The 17,465-nt window shown below is 35.6% G+C and overlaps 1 protein-coding gene across 2 annotated transcripts in view; it reads right to left on the bottom strand.

Annotated features, from left to right (window-relative positions):
- Positions 1-17,465, bottom strand: part of LOC138325637 (E3 ubiquitin-protein ligase Rnf220-like) — a 59,688-nt gene that overhangs the window by 29,676 nt on the left and 12,547 nt on the right. The window lies entirely within an intron of this gene.

The following is a 17,465-nucleotide window of genomic DNA, read 5'->3' as shown; positions in this document are numbered from 1 at the left end:
TAAATTTCTGGCTTACACTTGTCTGGCGGCCGCAAAATAATTATCTGGCGGCCACCGCCAGATAAATTAAGTGGCGGCCACCAGATAAATTTAGTGGCAGCCGCCAGATAATTATTTATGGCCAATTATATGGCAGCCGCCAAATAAAACATTTTCGTTATCCTGAAAAATATTTTCGTACTTGAGCCTTATACACTTCCGTAACAAACAGACATGGGAATAGTAAAATATGTTTATAATGCATGCTTACAAAGAATTCATGGTTATAGCGTAATTTTTCACCTCTGCCAAGGTTCCAAAAATGTATCTGTAATGTGTGTATAACAAACTATTCATAAAATTATTTTCTTTGTCCCAAGATGTTTGCTATATTTTAGAAAGATCTACAGTTGTAAATATATTTCAAATCAAATCTGAAAAGTATTACAGTAAAACCTGCCTCAGCAACCACCTCTGTTTAAAGACCACCTGCTTTCTCAGGGTCTAAAATGGTCAAAGACCACCTGCTGTCTCAGGGTCTAAAATGGTCAAAGACCACCTGCTGTCTCAGGGTCTAAAATGGTCAAAGACCACCTGCTGTCTCAGGGTCTAAAATGGTCAAAGACCACCTGCTGTCTCAGGGTCTAAAATGGTCAAAGACCACCTGCTGTCTCAGGGTCTTAAATGGTCAAAGACCACCTGCTTTCTCAAGGTCTAAAATGGTCAAAGACCACCTGCTGTCTCAGGGTCTAAAATGGTCAAAGACCACCTGCTGTCTCAGGGTCTAAAATGGTCAAAGACCACCTGCTGCTGTCTCAGGGTCTAAAATGGTCAAAGATCACCTCCTTTCTCAGGGTCTAAAATGGTCAAAGACCACCTGTTGTCTCAGGGTCTAAAATGGTCAAAGACCATCTGCTGTCTCAGGGTCTAAAATGGTCAAAGATCACCTCCTTTCTCAGGGTCTAAAATGGTCAAAGACCACCTGTTGTCTCAGGGTCTAAAATGGTCAAAGACCACCTGCTGTCTCAGGGTCTTAAATGGTCAAAGACCACCTGCTTTCTCAGGATCTAAAATAGACTAAGACCACCTGCTGTCTCAGGGTCTAAAATGGTCAAAGACCATCTGCTTTCTCAGGGTCTAAAACGGTCAAAGATCACCTCCTTTCTCAGGGTCTAAAATAGACTAAGACCACCTGCTGTCTCAGGGTCTAAAATGGTCAAAGACCATCTGCTTTCTCAGGGTCTAAAACGGTCAAAGATCACCTCCTTTCTCAGGGTCTAAAATGGTCAAAGATCACCTGCTGTCTCAGGGTCTAAAATGGTCAAAGACCACCTGCTGTCTCAGGGTCTAAAATGGTCAAAGACCATCTGCTTTCTCAGGGTCTAAAACGGTCAAAGATCACCTCCTTTCTCAGGGTCTAAAATGGTCAAAGATCACCTGCTGTCTCAGGGTCTAAAATGGTCAAAGACCACCTGCTTTCTCAGGGTCTAAAATGGTCAAAGACCACCTGCTGTCTCAGGGTCTAAAATGGTCAAAGACCACCTGCTTTCTCAGGGTCTAAAATGGTCAAAGACCACCTGCTGTCTCAGGGTCTAAAATGGTCAAAGACCACCTGCTTTCTCAGGGTCTAAAATGGTCAAAGACCACCTGCTGTCTCAGGGTCTAAAATGGTCAAAGACCACCTGCTTTCTCAGGGTCTAAAATGGTCAAAGACCACCTGCTTTCTCAGGGTCTAAAATGGTCAAAGACCACCTGCTGTCTCAGGGTCTAAAATGGTCAAAGACCACCTGCTTTCTCGGGGTCTAAAATGGTCAAAGATCACCTGCTTTCTCAGGGTCTAAAATGGTCAAAGACCACCTGCTTTCTCAGGGTCTAAAATGGTCAAAGACCACCTGCTGTCTCAGGGTCTAAAATGGTCAAAGACCACCTGCTTTCTCAGGGTCTAAAATGGTCAAAGACCACCTGCTGTCTCAGGCTCTAAAATGGTCAAAGACCACATGCTTTCTCATGGTCTAAAATGGTCAAAGACCACCTGCTTTCTCAGGGTCTAAAACGGTCAAAGATCACCTCCTTTCTCAGGGTCTAAAATGGTCAAAGACCATCTGCTGTCTCAGGGTCTAAAACGGTCAAAGATCACCTCCTTTCTCAGGGTCTAAAATGGTCAAAGACCATCTGCTGTCTCAGGGTCTAAAATGGTCAAAGACCATCTGCTGTCTCAGGGTCTAAAATGGTCAAAGATCACCTCCTTTCTCAGGGTCTAAAATGGTCAAAGACCACCTGCTGTCTCAGGGTCTAAAATGGTCAAAGACCACCTGCTTTCTCAGGGTCTAAAATGGTCAAAGACCACCTGCTTTCTCAGGGTCTAAAACGGTCAAAGATCACCTCCTTTCTCAGGGTCTAAAATGGTCAAAGACCATCTGCTGTCTCAGGGTCTAAAACGGTCAAAGATCACCTCCTTTCTCAGGGTCTAAAATGGTCAAAGACCATCTGCTGTCTCAGGGTCTAAAATGGTCAAAGACCATCTGCTGTCTCAGGGTCTAAAATGGTCAAAGACCACCTCCTTTCTCAGGGTCTAAAATGGTCAAAGACCATCTGTTGTCTCAGGGTCTAAAACGGTCAAAGATCACCTCCTTTCTCAGGGTCTAAAATGGTCAAAGACCATCTGCTGTCTCAGAGTCTAAAATGGTCAAAGGCCATCTGCTTTCTCAGGGTCTAAAATGGTCAAAGACCATCTGCTTTCTCAGGGTCTAAATGGTCAAAGACCACCTGCTGTCTCAGGGTCTAAAATTTAACATACTTGATGTCAAAAGACCACCTGCTTTCTCAGGGTCTAAAATGGTCAAAGCATACTTTGTGCTGCTTTCTCAGGGTCTAAAATGGTCAAAGACCATCTGCTTTCTCAGGGTCTAAAACGGTCAAAGACCACCTGCTTTCTCGGGGTCTAAAACGGTCAATTTTACCATACTTTGATGTGTATAAAGACCACCTGCTGTCTCAGGGTCTAAAACGGTCAATTTTAACATACTTTGATGTGTATAAAGACCACCTGCTGTCTCAGGGTCTAAAACGGTCAATTTTAACATACTTTGATGTGTATAAAGACCACCTGGCTCTAAAGACATTTTATTCTTGATCCCTTGGGTGGACTTTATAGTCAGGTTTGATTGTATGATCTTTTGAACCTGAAGAATAAGACATTTTTACACTCATGTTGTATACTGACTCAACATGATTCTGTTTTAATGTTTGTTTAACTATAGATACTAAATCAGCAGTATTCTTATCTGTTCATAGTTTGACTTCAGAGGTTACAGAAAAGAAAATTGGAATGACAAAAACATCTGATTGATTTTCTTCTGTTGTGATTTAGATGTGTAGTTAATTGCCAGCATGCAGCAATAATATCTAGGCTCTACACCTTATCAACTTCTCGCCATGTCATTGCATATGCAATGCAACAGAACCATGGCATGTTAAAACGCCTGTCCATCTAGCATATCAACCTCTTCAACATGAAGCTTTACAGATTCATTAATGTTCCTTCTATCAAATTCATATCTCAAAATTTATGTAAATGATCTCTCGACAGAATCAGCAGTTGGACATTTTGAATCTTTGGTTAACACAGCTATTTCCATTTGGTAGATTGTCTAACAATAAGTCGGGGGCTTGGGACCATCAAGTCGGTGACAGGCCGTCACTCAGAGCAGCCCCACAATTATTAACTGGCTGTCACTTCCCTGCACAGTCCCAAACAAATGTGGAGATGTCTAATCCTACCAAGGCCTATTTGACAGAGCACGGAACTTGAAATCTCTGAACAACTGTGTACAACTTTGAGTATGTCACGGTCAAAATCAATAGGCCATTTTAGCATGTAATACCTGGTTAATTATCAAGTCCCTGTACTCTAGATCCCCCTAATCCCTACTAACAGACCCGCTCTATACCCAGGCCAGGGGTCACACCAGAGAGTGAGTTATCCCCCCATCCAAACGTATCAGGCGGTCCGTCCTGCGGCCTTACACCTTGTCAGCCCTGGTGACAGCTCGCACCTTATCTCGGTCCGTCATCAAAGGATCAGGGCTCCAAGATCAAACCCTGAAAATCCTCAAGTCGCATTCAAACTTTGGGGTTACTTTAACAAATACTTCACACTACGACTAACAGCGAGGGCTTTGTTTTTCTTGTCAAGGACCAAGATGACCTTATTCTTTGATTCTTTAGCAAATTACAGCCAACATATCATCGTCTTTAAATCAGTGCAGTCTCTCTACATAACTTCACAAATATACAGCTACAAATTTGACACATTTGTATATTTCATAATGTTATTGCACAACTCCTAGTGGGAGCTAAAGACTTCTTCAATAAGTAACACATAAAAGAAGTCAATTGCAGACAACCAAAAGCAATAAGCATAGAATGTCACAACCCAGACAGTAAAGACCAATCTGTTTCTCTTTAGCTCCTTCAGATTCATGGCCATTATTTCTTGGTGATGCAAAAATGATTATTTTGTTTCTAAGGGTACAACTTAAGACAAAACCTTGGCTTCATACAGGGATGGTATACAGGACAAAATCTTGGCTTCATACAGGGATGGTATACAGGACAAAATCTTGGCTTTGTATAGAGAAGGTGTACAAAATCTTGGCTTCCTACAGGGAAGGTGAACCGAGCAAAACCTTTGCTTGCTTCAGGGACAGTATACCAGACAAAATCTTAGCTTCCTACATGGAAGGTGTACAGGGCAAAACTTGACTTCCTACAGGGACAGTATACAACACAAAACCTTGGCTTCATTTAGAGAAGGTGTAAAGGACAAAATTTTGGTTTCCTACAGGGAAGGTGAACTGAACAAAATTGTGGCTTCCTTCAGGGAAGGTGAACTGAACAAAATTGTGGCTTCCTTCAGGGAAGGTGAACTGAACAAAATTGTGGCTTCCTTCAGGGAAGGTGAACTGAACAAAATTGTGGCTTCCTTCAGGGAAGGTGAACTGAACAAAATTGTGGCTTCCTTCAGGGAAGGTGAACTGAACAAAATTGTGGCTTCCTTCAGGGAAGGTGAACTGAACAAAATTGTGGCTTCCTTCAGGGATGTTAAACAGGACAAAATCTTGGCTTCATATAGAGAAGGTATAAAGGCAACATTTTAGCTTCCTACATGGAAGGTGTACAGGGCAAAACTTTGGCTTCCTATAGGGAAAGTGTATCTTAGCTTCCTACATGGAGGGCGTATATGAGAAAACTTTGGCTTGCTATTGAGAAGGAGTATATATGAGAAGTAGTACTTATAAGGACAGTACTTATGAATCTGCCAGTATATATGTGAACCCCCTGGAGGACTTGCAGCTCCTCCAAATTGACACACACCACTCCAGTACTACATGACAAACAGGCTTTATTTTGCTTAAGATTCCAAGTCACACAGGATTCTCTGACAGATACTCAACATATCAACAGTTTTACGATTCTTACCTCGTTCACAAATGGCACGTAAAAAACGGGATCTGACTCTGTTGTATTGACATTACGTAAGAGCACTTAGGTTTCAACAACTTAACTAATATACAGAACAGGTGTAGTTCTTTGTTTCATTGATTACCCATCGACGGAAACCTAGAAACAGGGGGGACTGTGGTACGGTGATGGAACGCACATTTAAATTTTCACACCTGGCCCACCATAAAGGTGATTTAGCTTTGAAGTACCAGGTATCGCCTGTATACAGCCCAACAGCCTAATCCCACCACTGCCACCAAATCCGACCCCAACTTAATTCGTGTTTACAAAATCTTTTTGACATGCCAATAACTCAATAAACAATCATCGCACTCCCACCTGTAAATGGCCCACAGAGCGCTCATGTTGATAGGGAAACAAATTCATGGATTTAATATTCAAATAAATTCAAATCTAAAGATTTTGATAAAATCAGAAAACATTACCTTTTTCTGACATTGAATGTTTTACTGTTAAATCTATTTTTATCTTCATTCAAATAAATTAAAACACATATGGAAGCAGAACATGGCCTTATAAATATTCAACTGTATTCAGATTCAGTTGTAGTTGAAAAATTCGATAAAAAAACATCAGATTCCTACTTAAAACATTACCTTGTTCTAAAATTGGAAACACTTTGATTATTTTCTTCAAATTCAAAAGTGATTTTTTTTCCCGTATTTCTTTTGTTTTTGTTTTTGGAAAGTCTGATATTTATAGATAGGGTAAAGTCTTGGATACATTGTATCCTATTCATGTAAATTTCATATTCAATTCAAGATGGTTATCAAATTCTTAAAGAACATGACCTTACTCTAAAAACAGAAAAACTTCATTCTCGTAATAAATTTATCTAGAAAAGACATTTTGACTCCAGAGAAACATAAAAGAACATGACCTTGTTCTATCAATTGTTAATTTTTTACCTGTAGTAGACTTAATTCAAAAAAGAAGTTTGAAATTCACAGAAACTGCTGAAATATGTTGTTTTCAGAACCGACCAATAACTAGGACAGCGCTCAAATAAAGGATCAGACGACCGAAATGCACCACAAATCCGTCTGACAATCGTGACTCGAAGTTCAGCGTGGATACAAAATCAAACAGTCAATCAGCAGACAGATCTAAAATCACCAGCGCAGACATTGGCCAAATCTACCTGGAACCCTGGTACGCTTCGTTCCAATTCAAAACGACGCCATCATAACATAGATTACAAACTGACGCAGACAGAATAGTGCACCGATTCACTGCAAATCCTTGTATTTCTATATCTCATTCCATCTGGTGTGTAAAACAATATATCACTTCTGTCATCTCATACTTTCCTGCCAGTGGAGTATTTCATTAAACTAATAGAATCTGCTTATATTACACAATGATACTGTTAGAAATGCTCGGATATTGCAGTCTATAAACAATTAAGTGTAATTTTGCTTGATTTTTCGGTACATGTAATAGATGTTTGACATGAACAGACAGTTTGAATTAGAGTAAAATTAATCTCTACAATCTAGCCATGCTGCTGAGGATAATAAACTCAAAATTACAACATATTTATTGACATTAAATTTTGGAATTGGAACCTTAACAAAGTTTAGGGGTAGGATGCTGTCTCTCTCTCTGTAACATTTTTTTCGTCATTTTTTTTTATCATTATTTTTTTATAATTCATTTTTCATTTCCCATTTGCCACACAATTTTGTGGCAATATAAAGTCCTAACCTACACACAAATATATTTTGAAACATTTTTTCTGCAAAGAAATTAATCCATTGTTTCTGTTTTATATCATAAAACCATTCTGTACTAAGTTTTCCATTTTGAATTTGTTCCCAAATGCAACACTCAATATCATTTATAATGCAATTCATGCAAGATTCATATGATAAATTTTGTTTTTATATTTCCAAAAGCATCACTTCTAAAACAAGACCCAAATTTTAATGCCACTGAATGTATAATAATATACAGTAAATCATGTTTATAACAAATATACAGTCAAACCTGCCTATGCGTTGCCCTGTATATTAAGTCTGAATGCATAATAAAATACAGTAAATCACGGTTATAACAAATATATCTAGGGACCAGTAAAATCACTTTGTTATAAGCATAGTTCGTTATGCAGTTATTATGGACATATTTTAGGAACATTAACGATGAAAATTACAACGTTATAACCATGAAATCATTGAGAGCGTGTTTTATTGTATGTTTCCTTTTTTTTTTTTAAATTATTCGTAAGGATCATCTTTTATCTTCTTTTATTACTTTTATTTATTATTTCTTTTATTCAACTAATTTATTTTTTGTATATTTGTTTCCTTTTTTTTATATATTTTTTTCAATTTTCTTTATCTAAATTTTATTACTTCAATTTCCATACAAAATATTGTTTTTATAATACCCCATTAAATCAGTCTATCATGAACCCAATTTTTTTTCTAAACCATTAAAAAACGATTAATTAAAAGTAAATATAAACATGCATGTTTTATTTTCTGTTCCACATACATGTAGTGTTGTATTGATGATTGGCAATAATTGATGATCCTCAACCAATCCGAAAATTTGTTAAAAATTTTATAATCGATTAATCAGGGAAATATTAGAACTTATGTGATTTTAACAATTTTCTAATAAAAACACAAATTACAGTGTGAATGCATCCATACATTTCTCCGTTACAATTTACCATTTCACCATTTATGATCATCAAAAACTTATAAGAAATACATAGGGTTAGTTATAAATAGGCAATTTGACTACAAAATTGAGCCAATCATTTTGTTCGATTATCGGATCGGATGCATGGGTCATCCAATTCGAACCGATGATTGATTGTCATTTTTAGTCGATTATACAACACCACATACATGATGTGTACAGATTATAGACTATAGACATCTTATTGTCCTTGCTTCTGCCATCACACTGAATGATAAGAAATGGCCATATCATATACTAGTACATGTATACACTACATGTTAAGTCAGATAAGATCTTAATTTGCTAAAATAACATTTTCTCATTTTAAGCAAAAACCACTTATCTTTTAGCACAAAAAAATAAATAAAATATATTAGCATAAATTGTACATTTGAAAATGAAGGACAAAGTCTACATGTACATGTCAAAAAATATCTACAGTTATGTTGATTTGGTATATATCTATAGGTATGTTATCAGAATTTAGATATATCCTATATTGCTTGTCATCAAACTCTACTGTATGAAATGCTTTGTTTTATCTGATACCACAGCTGGGATGTCAAAGTTGACTTTTAATTTATCACCAGTACCTACGGTGATTGTGTAGTTTTGTCCAGCGGGAGACTGATTGTGAATTAATGCCGAGTTAACCATAAGACCAATACCTCTTTTGTGAACTTCACCGTATCAAGATGTCATTTCAGGAATGTCCGTGCTTTAGAATTAATAATCATACAGGTATCAACTACTCTACACGATAGGTAAAACATAAATTGGCCCAACTTCTTAGCTTGATCCCTCCGATTTAGCGGCAATGTTGACAAGAGTTTTACGCCGCTGCAATAACTCACCGCGGATCAATTTAAAATCTCAGGTACTATAATTGATTTCACAAACTTTCTTATGTGTGCTTATAACCCTCATTTATATGACAATATCAACACGGAGTGACAGAAATTACCCAAAGTAGCTAAACTGGTATAGGGTTTATAATTGATTTGGACTACTCTGGGGATGATAAGATGTGTATATCATATCCTTGTATTAACTGGCAGTGCCGACACTCCCCTAGAACAATAACCCAGTTTACTGTGGTCAACCCCCTCCCCCCTCATATACCACTACCCCAGTAGGTAGCACTAGCGTGTTAAGTTTTATTCAATTCAATTGGATGTTTTTGAAAGGAAATTGACAAACAAATCCCCCAGATTGTCCATTCTGTGTACAATTACTGTGATTGAGTGTGGAAAAGTCTACAGAAGGTGTTTCAAGACCTAGCACATCAAGGGAAACACAACACATGAATAGGGTGGCTAAATTAATTCTCAACGGCTACATAATAGGTTGTATCATCTGAGAAACTCCTGGTTTTGAAGGTCTGACTGAAAGCAAATTATAAATGGTGAAAGCAGAACTATCTCTTTGTGAAGTCCCGACAAGAATTAACAGGATTTAGCATGACCTATTAGTAGACTATAACAGTTTAAGTCAACATAATGTACTGTTTGTACCTAACATCTCAGATATAGGGTGGGAACATTTCTCTCATACAATCAATCCACAGCCAATAAGTCAAAAATCTTATGAAACACTAAATTACAAAAGATTTTTATTGTTACACCTTTCAGATTTAATATGACATTACAATTTCACAATTCAATATTATCTATTCTACAGGTGTTTGACAGTAGATTTTGTAAAGGTGATCGCTTACAGGTTGATATTCTGTCAAACTTGTTTCTCATCCATGCTTTGTGAATACATGTACATGTTTTTGACATTTTGTTGTTAGTTTTTGCTGATAATTCATTATTAATTTTCCAGATAACATGTTGAATATTTGAGCTTAATTTAAGTATGTGATAATATATAATATTAGTACGTGAATTTTGTGTATCAAAAGAAATTTTTGTCATATTTCTAATTTATTGTTTGACGTTATCTTTCTATTATTTCTAAATGAATCGTGTTTCGTAATTCAAAATTTCTCCATATGTATATATTACAATCATTTGTAGATTATTTTATTAACATTTCTAATATATATTACCCAATTCAACAGAGCATTAATGATACTCATTATTTGAACTATTAGAGTTGAATCGGGTATATATATGTCTTATTAACACCAAAAATGTATCTTTTTATTATTAATAATTATTATTTTGATATAGTGCCACAGAATTTTTTTCGGGAGGCAATTAATTTTTGTAATATTTTTTTCTTGAAGAAAAACGAGAAGCTCAAACTTTTCAATGGTGGTAATGGTGTAAACTAAGTAACTAATTTGTCTGCTCCTGTTTTTGATAGAGAAAAAATGTCACATGTCAGCAGCGGAGCATCTTTCAGACATTCTAAGGAATTTTCAGTTTGCATTTTTGTGCAATTTACTTGCTGTAAAATATATACCCTGGTAAATCAACTATTCAATTATCTTCTAGTCAACAGTTCAGCAAAATTTCTAATAAAAAATCCTATAAATTACTTTTAATCAAACTAGAAATCTGCAAGATATATATGTCCCCTCCTGCTCCTCAATTTGAAATTTGAAAGACAAGTGAATTATTTACACAAAATGGTGCTGGAATTGTTTTTTAAAGCTCTTTTAAATGGAAATATATATCAATGTTTTATTCATGCATTTTCTTACGATGCCTTTTTGTTTATATACCAGTACTTTATTGACATGTAATGCTTTATAATTTCTATTTGACAAAATTATAGATTCATATTTATTCAATATGCTATTTTTCTTTAAATGAAATATCATTGATGAAATATTATTCTATATTTTTCAATTGATATTTTGTCTTCTATATCTTTCAATGATGTCCTAAGTTATAAATATTAATATCAAGTGGGTTGTTTATTGTTATTGTGTAGGTATATTCCTGATGTAAATAATAATATTCATTCAACAAGGTTACATTTTGTACATTGAAGCCAGAATTCTCGGGGAAAATGCTTTATATAAATTTTTCAAACAGTTTCTTTTAAAAATAATACATATTTGTTGAATAATCTTTCATACTTAATTTATAAGCAAAATTTTATGCAAGTTATATTCTATATTATTTCCATTTTCATTCACTTTTGTTATTATTTCTTACAAATTTTGTAAAAATGCCTGAAATCTTGAATGTTTCACCATTACAATGTAGTTTGAGATGAGAGGGGCTCTCTAAATTCAGGTCAGGTCATTCACCAATTCTTCTTTTCTCAATGATTTTGCCCGCAAACAACTTGACCATAAAAAATTGAGTTTTTAATTCGAGTCACTTGTCGAGTAAGTGATTAACTGGCAGAGATTCTGTATTTAATCAGCCATTGCCTAGTCAATACCAGTGATCTCTACTTCCTCCCAGAGATTAAGTACTGATTCGGCTGTCACTACATTTATACACCGACTCCTATTGAACGCCTCGACACATTTAGGTGAACTATACAACTATTTTGTTTCGATGAATATGCTGTGTTTTTGAACAGGTAAACAGCCCAGAGATTTAAGTTTTCATGATTTTACTCCGATGACAGTTTGATGGAGATAAACGAGCAGACGGCCAAATGCGTTGGGATTAGCCCTTTATAGGATGGATAGGAGGTCGCTATTTCAAATAACCCTTTCCGATCATAGCCATTTGATGAGAAGTAATTTTCGAAAAACGGCAAGGAGGAAATATTCCATAAATCATTACTATTCAAGTATCACTTTTAAACATATTTCGGCATGAAATTTATGCCTAAGCTGCATGTAATTCACACATTTGTATAGCACATCCCCTTTTTTCCTTTTTAAACATAAAACATTTTGATGCATGATTTGAAGTGATGGTCTAACAAAGGCCTATCTCATTGGCCCATTGTTATGGGATTTTAACCAAAAAACAGATTTCAAATTTAGAATATGAATTGTTTAGGTACAGCCCATTAGTATGAAATCTAGCAATAAAGATTGAAGTAATATTTGAATCGGATGGAAATAGTCGCGATCGGTAAGGTAGTTACCTTGGATGGGAATGGTTGGAGGGGGGACTTAATCACAATTTGACGAGGGAATAAGCTTGTGCATCTGTCCTTTTGATCAAAGAGCTGCGGCCAGGTAAGAAAGGCGAAGCACTAAATCAAAATCTGCCAAGTAAATAAAGTGGTGGGCATGACACCAACACAAAAAGGTCCAAATGACAAATTGACCAAATTATGCATTTATTCGTGGAGAGGGCGATCTGTATCAGAAGACAATAACCAGGGGACTTAACTCTGAGTAGACATCATTGAAATACTATTCCCTGGCCTGGGAAAGCTTAACTTAAAGGCTAGTAGAATATTCAATGCATATAAAACGCCAACTAGCTGCCACCTAAACAAACTGCTTTTTTTATGAGGACGAAATAAAACCAACTTTTGCCGAATCCCTCCATAATGGAAAAATTTGTCGCGGACTGTTGGTCTGCGGAGACGGCTGATTCGTTGAGCGCGGGCAGTATTAAGTGTTCAGGACCCACTTAGTGAAAGCTGATTAAATAAAACAACTTCCATCAGTGTTAAAACAACACTTGTTCACTTTTCATTTAAATCGAAGCAGTTAATGGTCACTGTGTGATTGGCTTGTAATCCAAATTCATGAATTTGGGGGAAGACATCTCTACCGCAGTTTAAAACTGTCAGAACCTGATCTGTACAGGGCTTTGGACCGGGTGATAAATTTCTATCTAATAGTTTTCGCCTTGTCATCTGATTCCACAATAAGCTTGCATAACCTGCCTATTTGATAAAATACAAATCCTCGCCCTGTGATTGGGGACATAAATAACTGTTTTTCATCAGATAAGAAATAGCTTGGGATACGTACCCCATATAAGAGTCGACCAGATAACTTGCTCTCAGTTATACTACCCTAAACCATCCTAAACAAGAGGATTACAATTTCTATTATCTTGGCGAGAAAATTTCTGCATTTATGTTACAAATTACTTGTGCCATAAATCTGAATGACTTACAACTATCAGAGAGGATGAAACAGGGGGTGATAAGTGTTCCTGACTGGACCGCCTCAATAATCCACCCCAACAGGTTCACTCCTGTACTTTGGACCATCGTAAATCCACACTTGAGTCTTTTAAACAACACCAAAATCAAAATTACATCATGAAACTATGAAAAACTCCAAAATCAAAATAACATCATGAAGCTATGAAAAGCGAATTCAATTTCTTTTTATTATATCTACCAGTAAGCATTATCATACAAATGGCTGCCACAAAACATTGCTAATATTTTCATTCATGACTTTCTGTGGACATAATCTCATGACCCTTCCAGGAAAACATAAAATCTGGTTTTCCTAATTTTTGGCTCTTCAACATGTACTCTGTATTCACAATGAACAGTGCCTCAAGTTCCCCCCTACACCTCCCCACACCCCCACGTGCATCCACCAATACACTTAATGTGGACCGAGGCATTAAAATTAGATTTGCAGAGTGCATGTATGTTACAGTGAGATAGCACTTTAAGGAAGACAAGCATTTCCTCTTTCACAAGGAGACACAAGAAGAATGACAGTCTGCGACTTTAATCACTAGTCCGATGCCCTTGACTAGTAATTTTACAGCCGGTCTAGTGCCAATTGTAATGAACTAGTCTGATTGGACTAGTAGCTCCCTATTAAAATCACCAAATACTAAATTTACAAGAGCGGTGGTCCATTGCATATTTGAACACATATTGAGTACATTCTTTATGTGATAATTTGTGTTCAAGAAAGCATCCAGACTGTAATTTTTGTAAAAATTGTAAACTATGGTAATGACTGAATTTGAAGTGCTGAAGCAAAACAGCTATACATTTAACTTGGAATAGAAATTAAATTGTCGGAATAGTAAATTTTTGGGGTTTACTAGTCCAAATGACTTGCAGTGGAAACAAGAGCTGTTGGAGAACAGCAAAGCCCGCCTATTCAGAAGAAGTTGATGTTCAAGTATTTACTATTTAAACATGGAAATATGACAAATTGTTGACTCAAAAAAAAAACCTAAAGAGCCCCAAATTGGTTGTATTATCACGTTCAGCATCCATACACATTAGGAAAATAAAATCATGAACATTTATGATGACTTAAGCTTAAACAATTGACGAAACAGAAATTTGCTCAAAAACTTTAACGTGAAATGGGACACCAACGCTGATGCCGACGCCGGGGTGACAACATTAGCTCCCCCTATTCTCCGAATAGGTGAGCTTAAAATTAATGTCACAGACTGGAATGAGAATATACCAGTCTCCCAAAACACATGCACTAGTTACACAAGATATTAGGAACATTACACCTGTTAAATGAAAATCTGTCATCACCTAAAGATCTTAATTCATTAATCTTATTTCAAATGGGTAGTCTCCATTTAATATTTACAACAACTGGATATATTACGTTAAGAGTTGAGTTACTTCCCCTTTCTAGATCATGATCTAAGATGAGGACATAACTAAACTTTACATTAATTGGATTCATGTAATTAAAGTATTTCTTTAAATGAATGTTTAAATATGATTTAACAAATGAAACATTTTTGTATTTCTGTTGATATTTACTCGCAGAAAAAAATCAAAATGGCGTTCATACATGTAATTTTAAACAGATATATAATCACAGTCTTTTTTAATTACTTGGCTATATATATAGGTAAAACTACGATCTTGAGTCAAAATAATTTAAGTTGAATCTTGGTAAAACTTGAAGTGTCCTTATTGTGGAAAAGGTCTTTAAATAATAAAGTAGATTTTTCAGCTGTTTCATGTAGCAACATCATGATCACCATGCGTGTTCAACAGAGATCTCGTCTTCAACAATGACCAAGCTGTTCAGCATATCAGTTGTTTAAAAAGTCATTTTTTAGGATTTTTCATACACTATCTTCAGTTTTCTTTTTATTACAAATATACAAATACACTATCATCAAATTTGTATTCATTCCAATATTACCATAGCAATGATGTTTTATCTATATATTATGTGTTTTCAAGGATATGACTACATCGCTAAGCAAAGCATGTCATGTCTGAGACAGAAAAATATTTCATATCTTGTTTTTTATAATCCCTTATAAATGGAGAAAAAACACATTACAAGAATTGACTTCAGAGTTTTTGCAGACTACACATATGGTATCGAGACATTTCTTTTACATCTGATTATTCCAAGTCACTTTTTAAATTGTTCTGTCAGAAAAAATTCAAAAGAAGCTTTATAAATTGACAATTGAAGTATGAATAAAAAAAGACACCTATAAACGTAGATATTAATTGGGTATAAATGTCATGGTAACATACTTGTAAAATTATATTTTTGATCTGAATGACAGGTGGTTGTGGACTAAGACTATCACGGTGTGTGATAAGGCTGTATAAGCCTGGAGGAAATGATGGCTGGTACGTACAAGCCCAGTACACTGGCTTATATCAGCCAAATATCACATAGGAGAACTTGGACATATTTATTACCAACAACCTGTTCATATGGACAATCAATAGAAAATCTGTAAAAAATATATACATATCGTACATAAATATTTTTTATATACATGCATAGATGAATTACATGTCCAAACATTCATACTCCATCTAAACCCAGCGCATGATACTGATCTGTTGTATTTTTTCAGACGAATCATAGAAATTAAATAATCGGGACATTTATCACTTTTTATTGAAATGTTCTGTCTACATGTGTGTAATAACAATAGGTTTTGGGTGAAAATGACGTAAGGAGCGACAACATAACTTAAAACCATAAAAACACTGACACAAGTCAGAAGTTCCGCAATGTCTTTAGATATAAAACATTCATTTTTGTACAACCCCTTTTTCAAAAACCAACAAAATCATCACCAATCTCGAAAATATTTAAATCATCAATCAGATTAAGCTGGATCATTTTTATTCAAACTAAAAGGGGAGATAATCTTGCAGACATTGAGAAATTTGCTGGTCCGACGGACATGTCCGGTATAATTTGAAATGGACCACCTATTTTAAAATCCAGTCCAAACCAACTGTCCTGCAATTATTGAGTACTTGAAGTTGGTAGAAATGGCGTTTCTGAAGTATTACGCAGGTGACGAACCTGACAAAAACGTAAACTACATAATATAATCATGAAAACAGCTGCCTGGATACTTATAGCAGGAAGTGATGTCTACTTCAAAAATTCACAATTATGTTCTGCCCCGTAAAATCTTGTTTGGTCCGGCTTACTCTCAGTCCTATTTCCGATGGAATGCCCAGCCATTTTTTTCTTCTTTCGCGATGTCTGATCTTGAATCAGTAATCTGCTTTGAAATCCTTACCAAATCTTTGGGTCCACTGGTCATGGCCAATCTAATCAATACAACTACAAACCTATTATCTATATACCTTATTTGACCCCAATAAGCACCCTTTTTGACGCCTTAACTTCCCTTAATTTACTTTAAATTAAATGCAGAAAAAAAAAAAAAAAAAAAAATTGTGTAGGTATCTTCATCTGATTTCTTTTGCAAATTGATTCAATGCTTATTGTTATTTTTTATCTAATGAAAGGCTTATCCAAAGATACTATTAAGTGTCCCTTATATTTTCAATTTGTTATGCACCCTAGGGCGCTATTTAGGTCATATATGGTACATAACTAAACTCTTAAAACTTAAAATTAAAAATTGTTTAATTCCAATATTACCATAATCAATTTTCACATTACTGATAAAAATCATCTAAACTAGCCAATTATGACTTCATACTAGGTTGAGGCCACAATATTTTAAAATGTGTTTAGTTTCATAAAATACTGACTTCTTTTCAAGGCAGTATATATATAATATAACAATGGAGGGTGTATATCATTATTTCAACTTGCACTTAATTTTTCAACTTGATGGTCTTGAAGTAAAATGGTCATAGATTTTATTATAAAGTGGTGGGCATGACACCAACACAAAAAGGTCCAAATGACAAATTGACCAAATTATGCATTTATTCGTGGAGAGGGCGATCTGTATCAGAAGACAATAACCAGGGGACTTAACTCTGAGTAGACATCATTGAAATACTATTCCCTGGCCTGGGAAAGCTTAACTTAAAGGCTAGTAGAATATTCAATGCATATAAAACGCCAACTAGCTGCCACCTAAACAAACTGCTTTTTTTATGAGGACGAAATAAAACCAACTTTTGCCGAATCCCTCCATAATGGAAAAATTTGTCGCGGACTGTTGGTCTGCGGAGACGGCTGA

The sequence above is a fragment of the Argopecten irradians genome, chromosome 6, assembly GCF_041381155.1.
Source record: "Argopecten irradians isolate NY chromosome 6, Ai_NY, whole genome shotgun sequence".
In the NCBI taxonomy this organism is placed as follows: Eukaryota; Metazoa; Mollusca; class Bivalvia; order Pectinida; family Pectinidae; genus Argopecten; species Argopecten irradians.
This window is presented reverse-complemented; position numbering and strand designations above follow the sequence as displayed.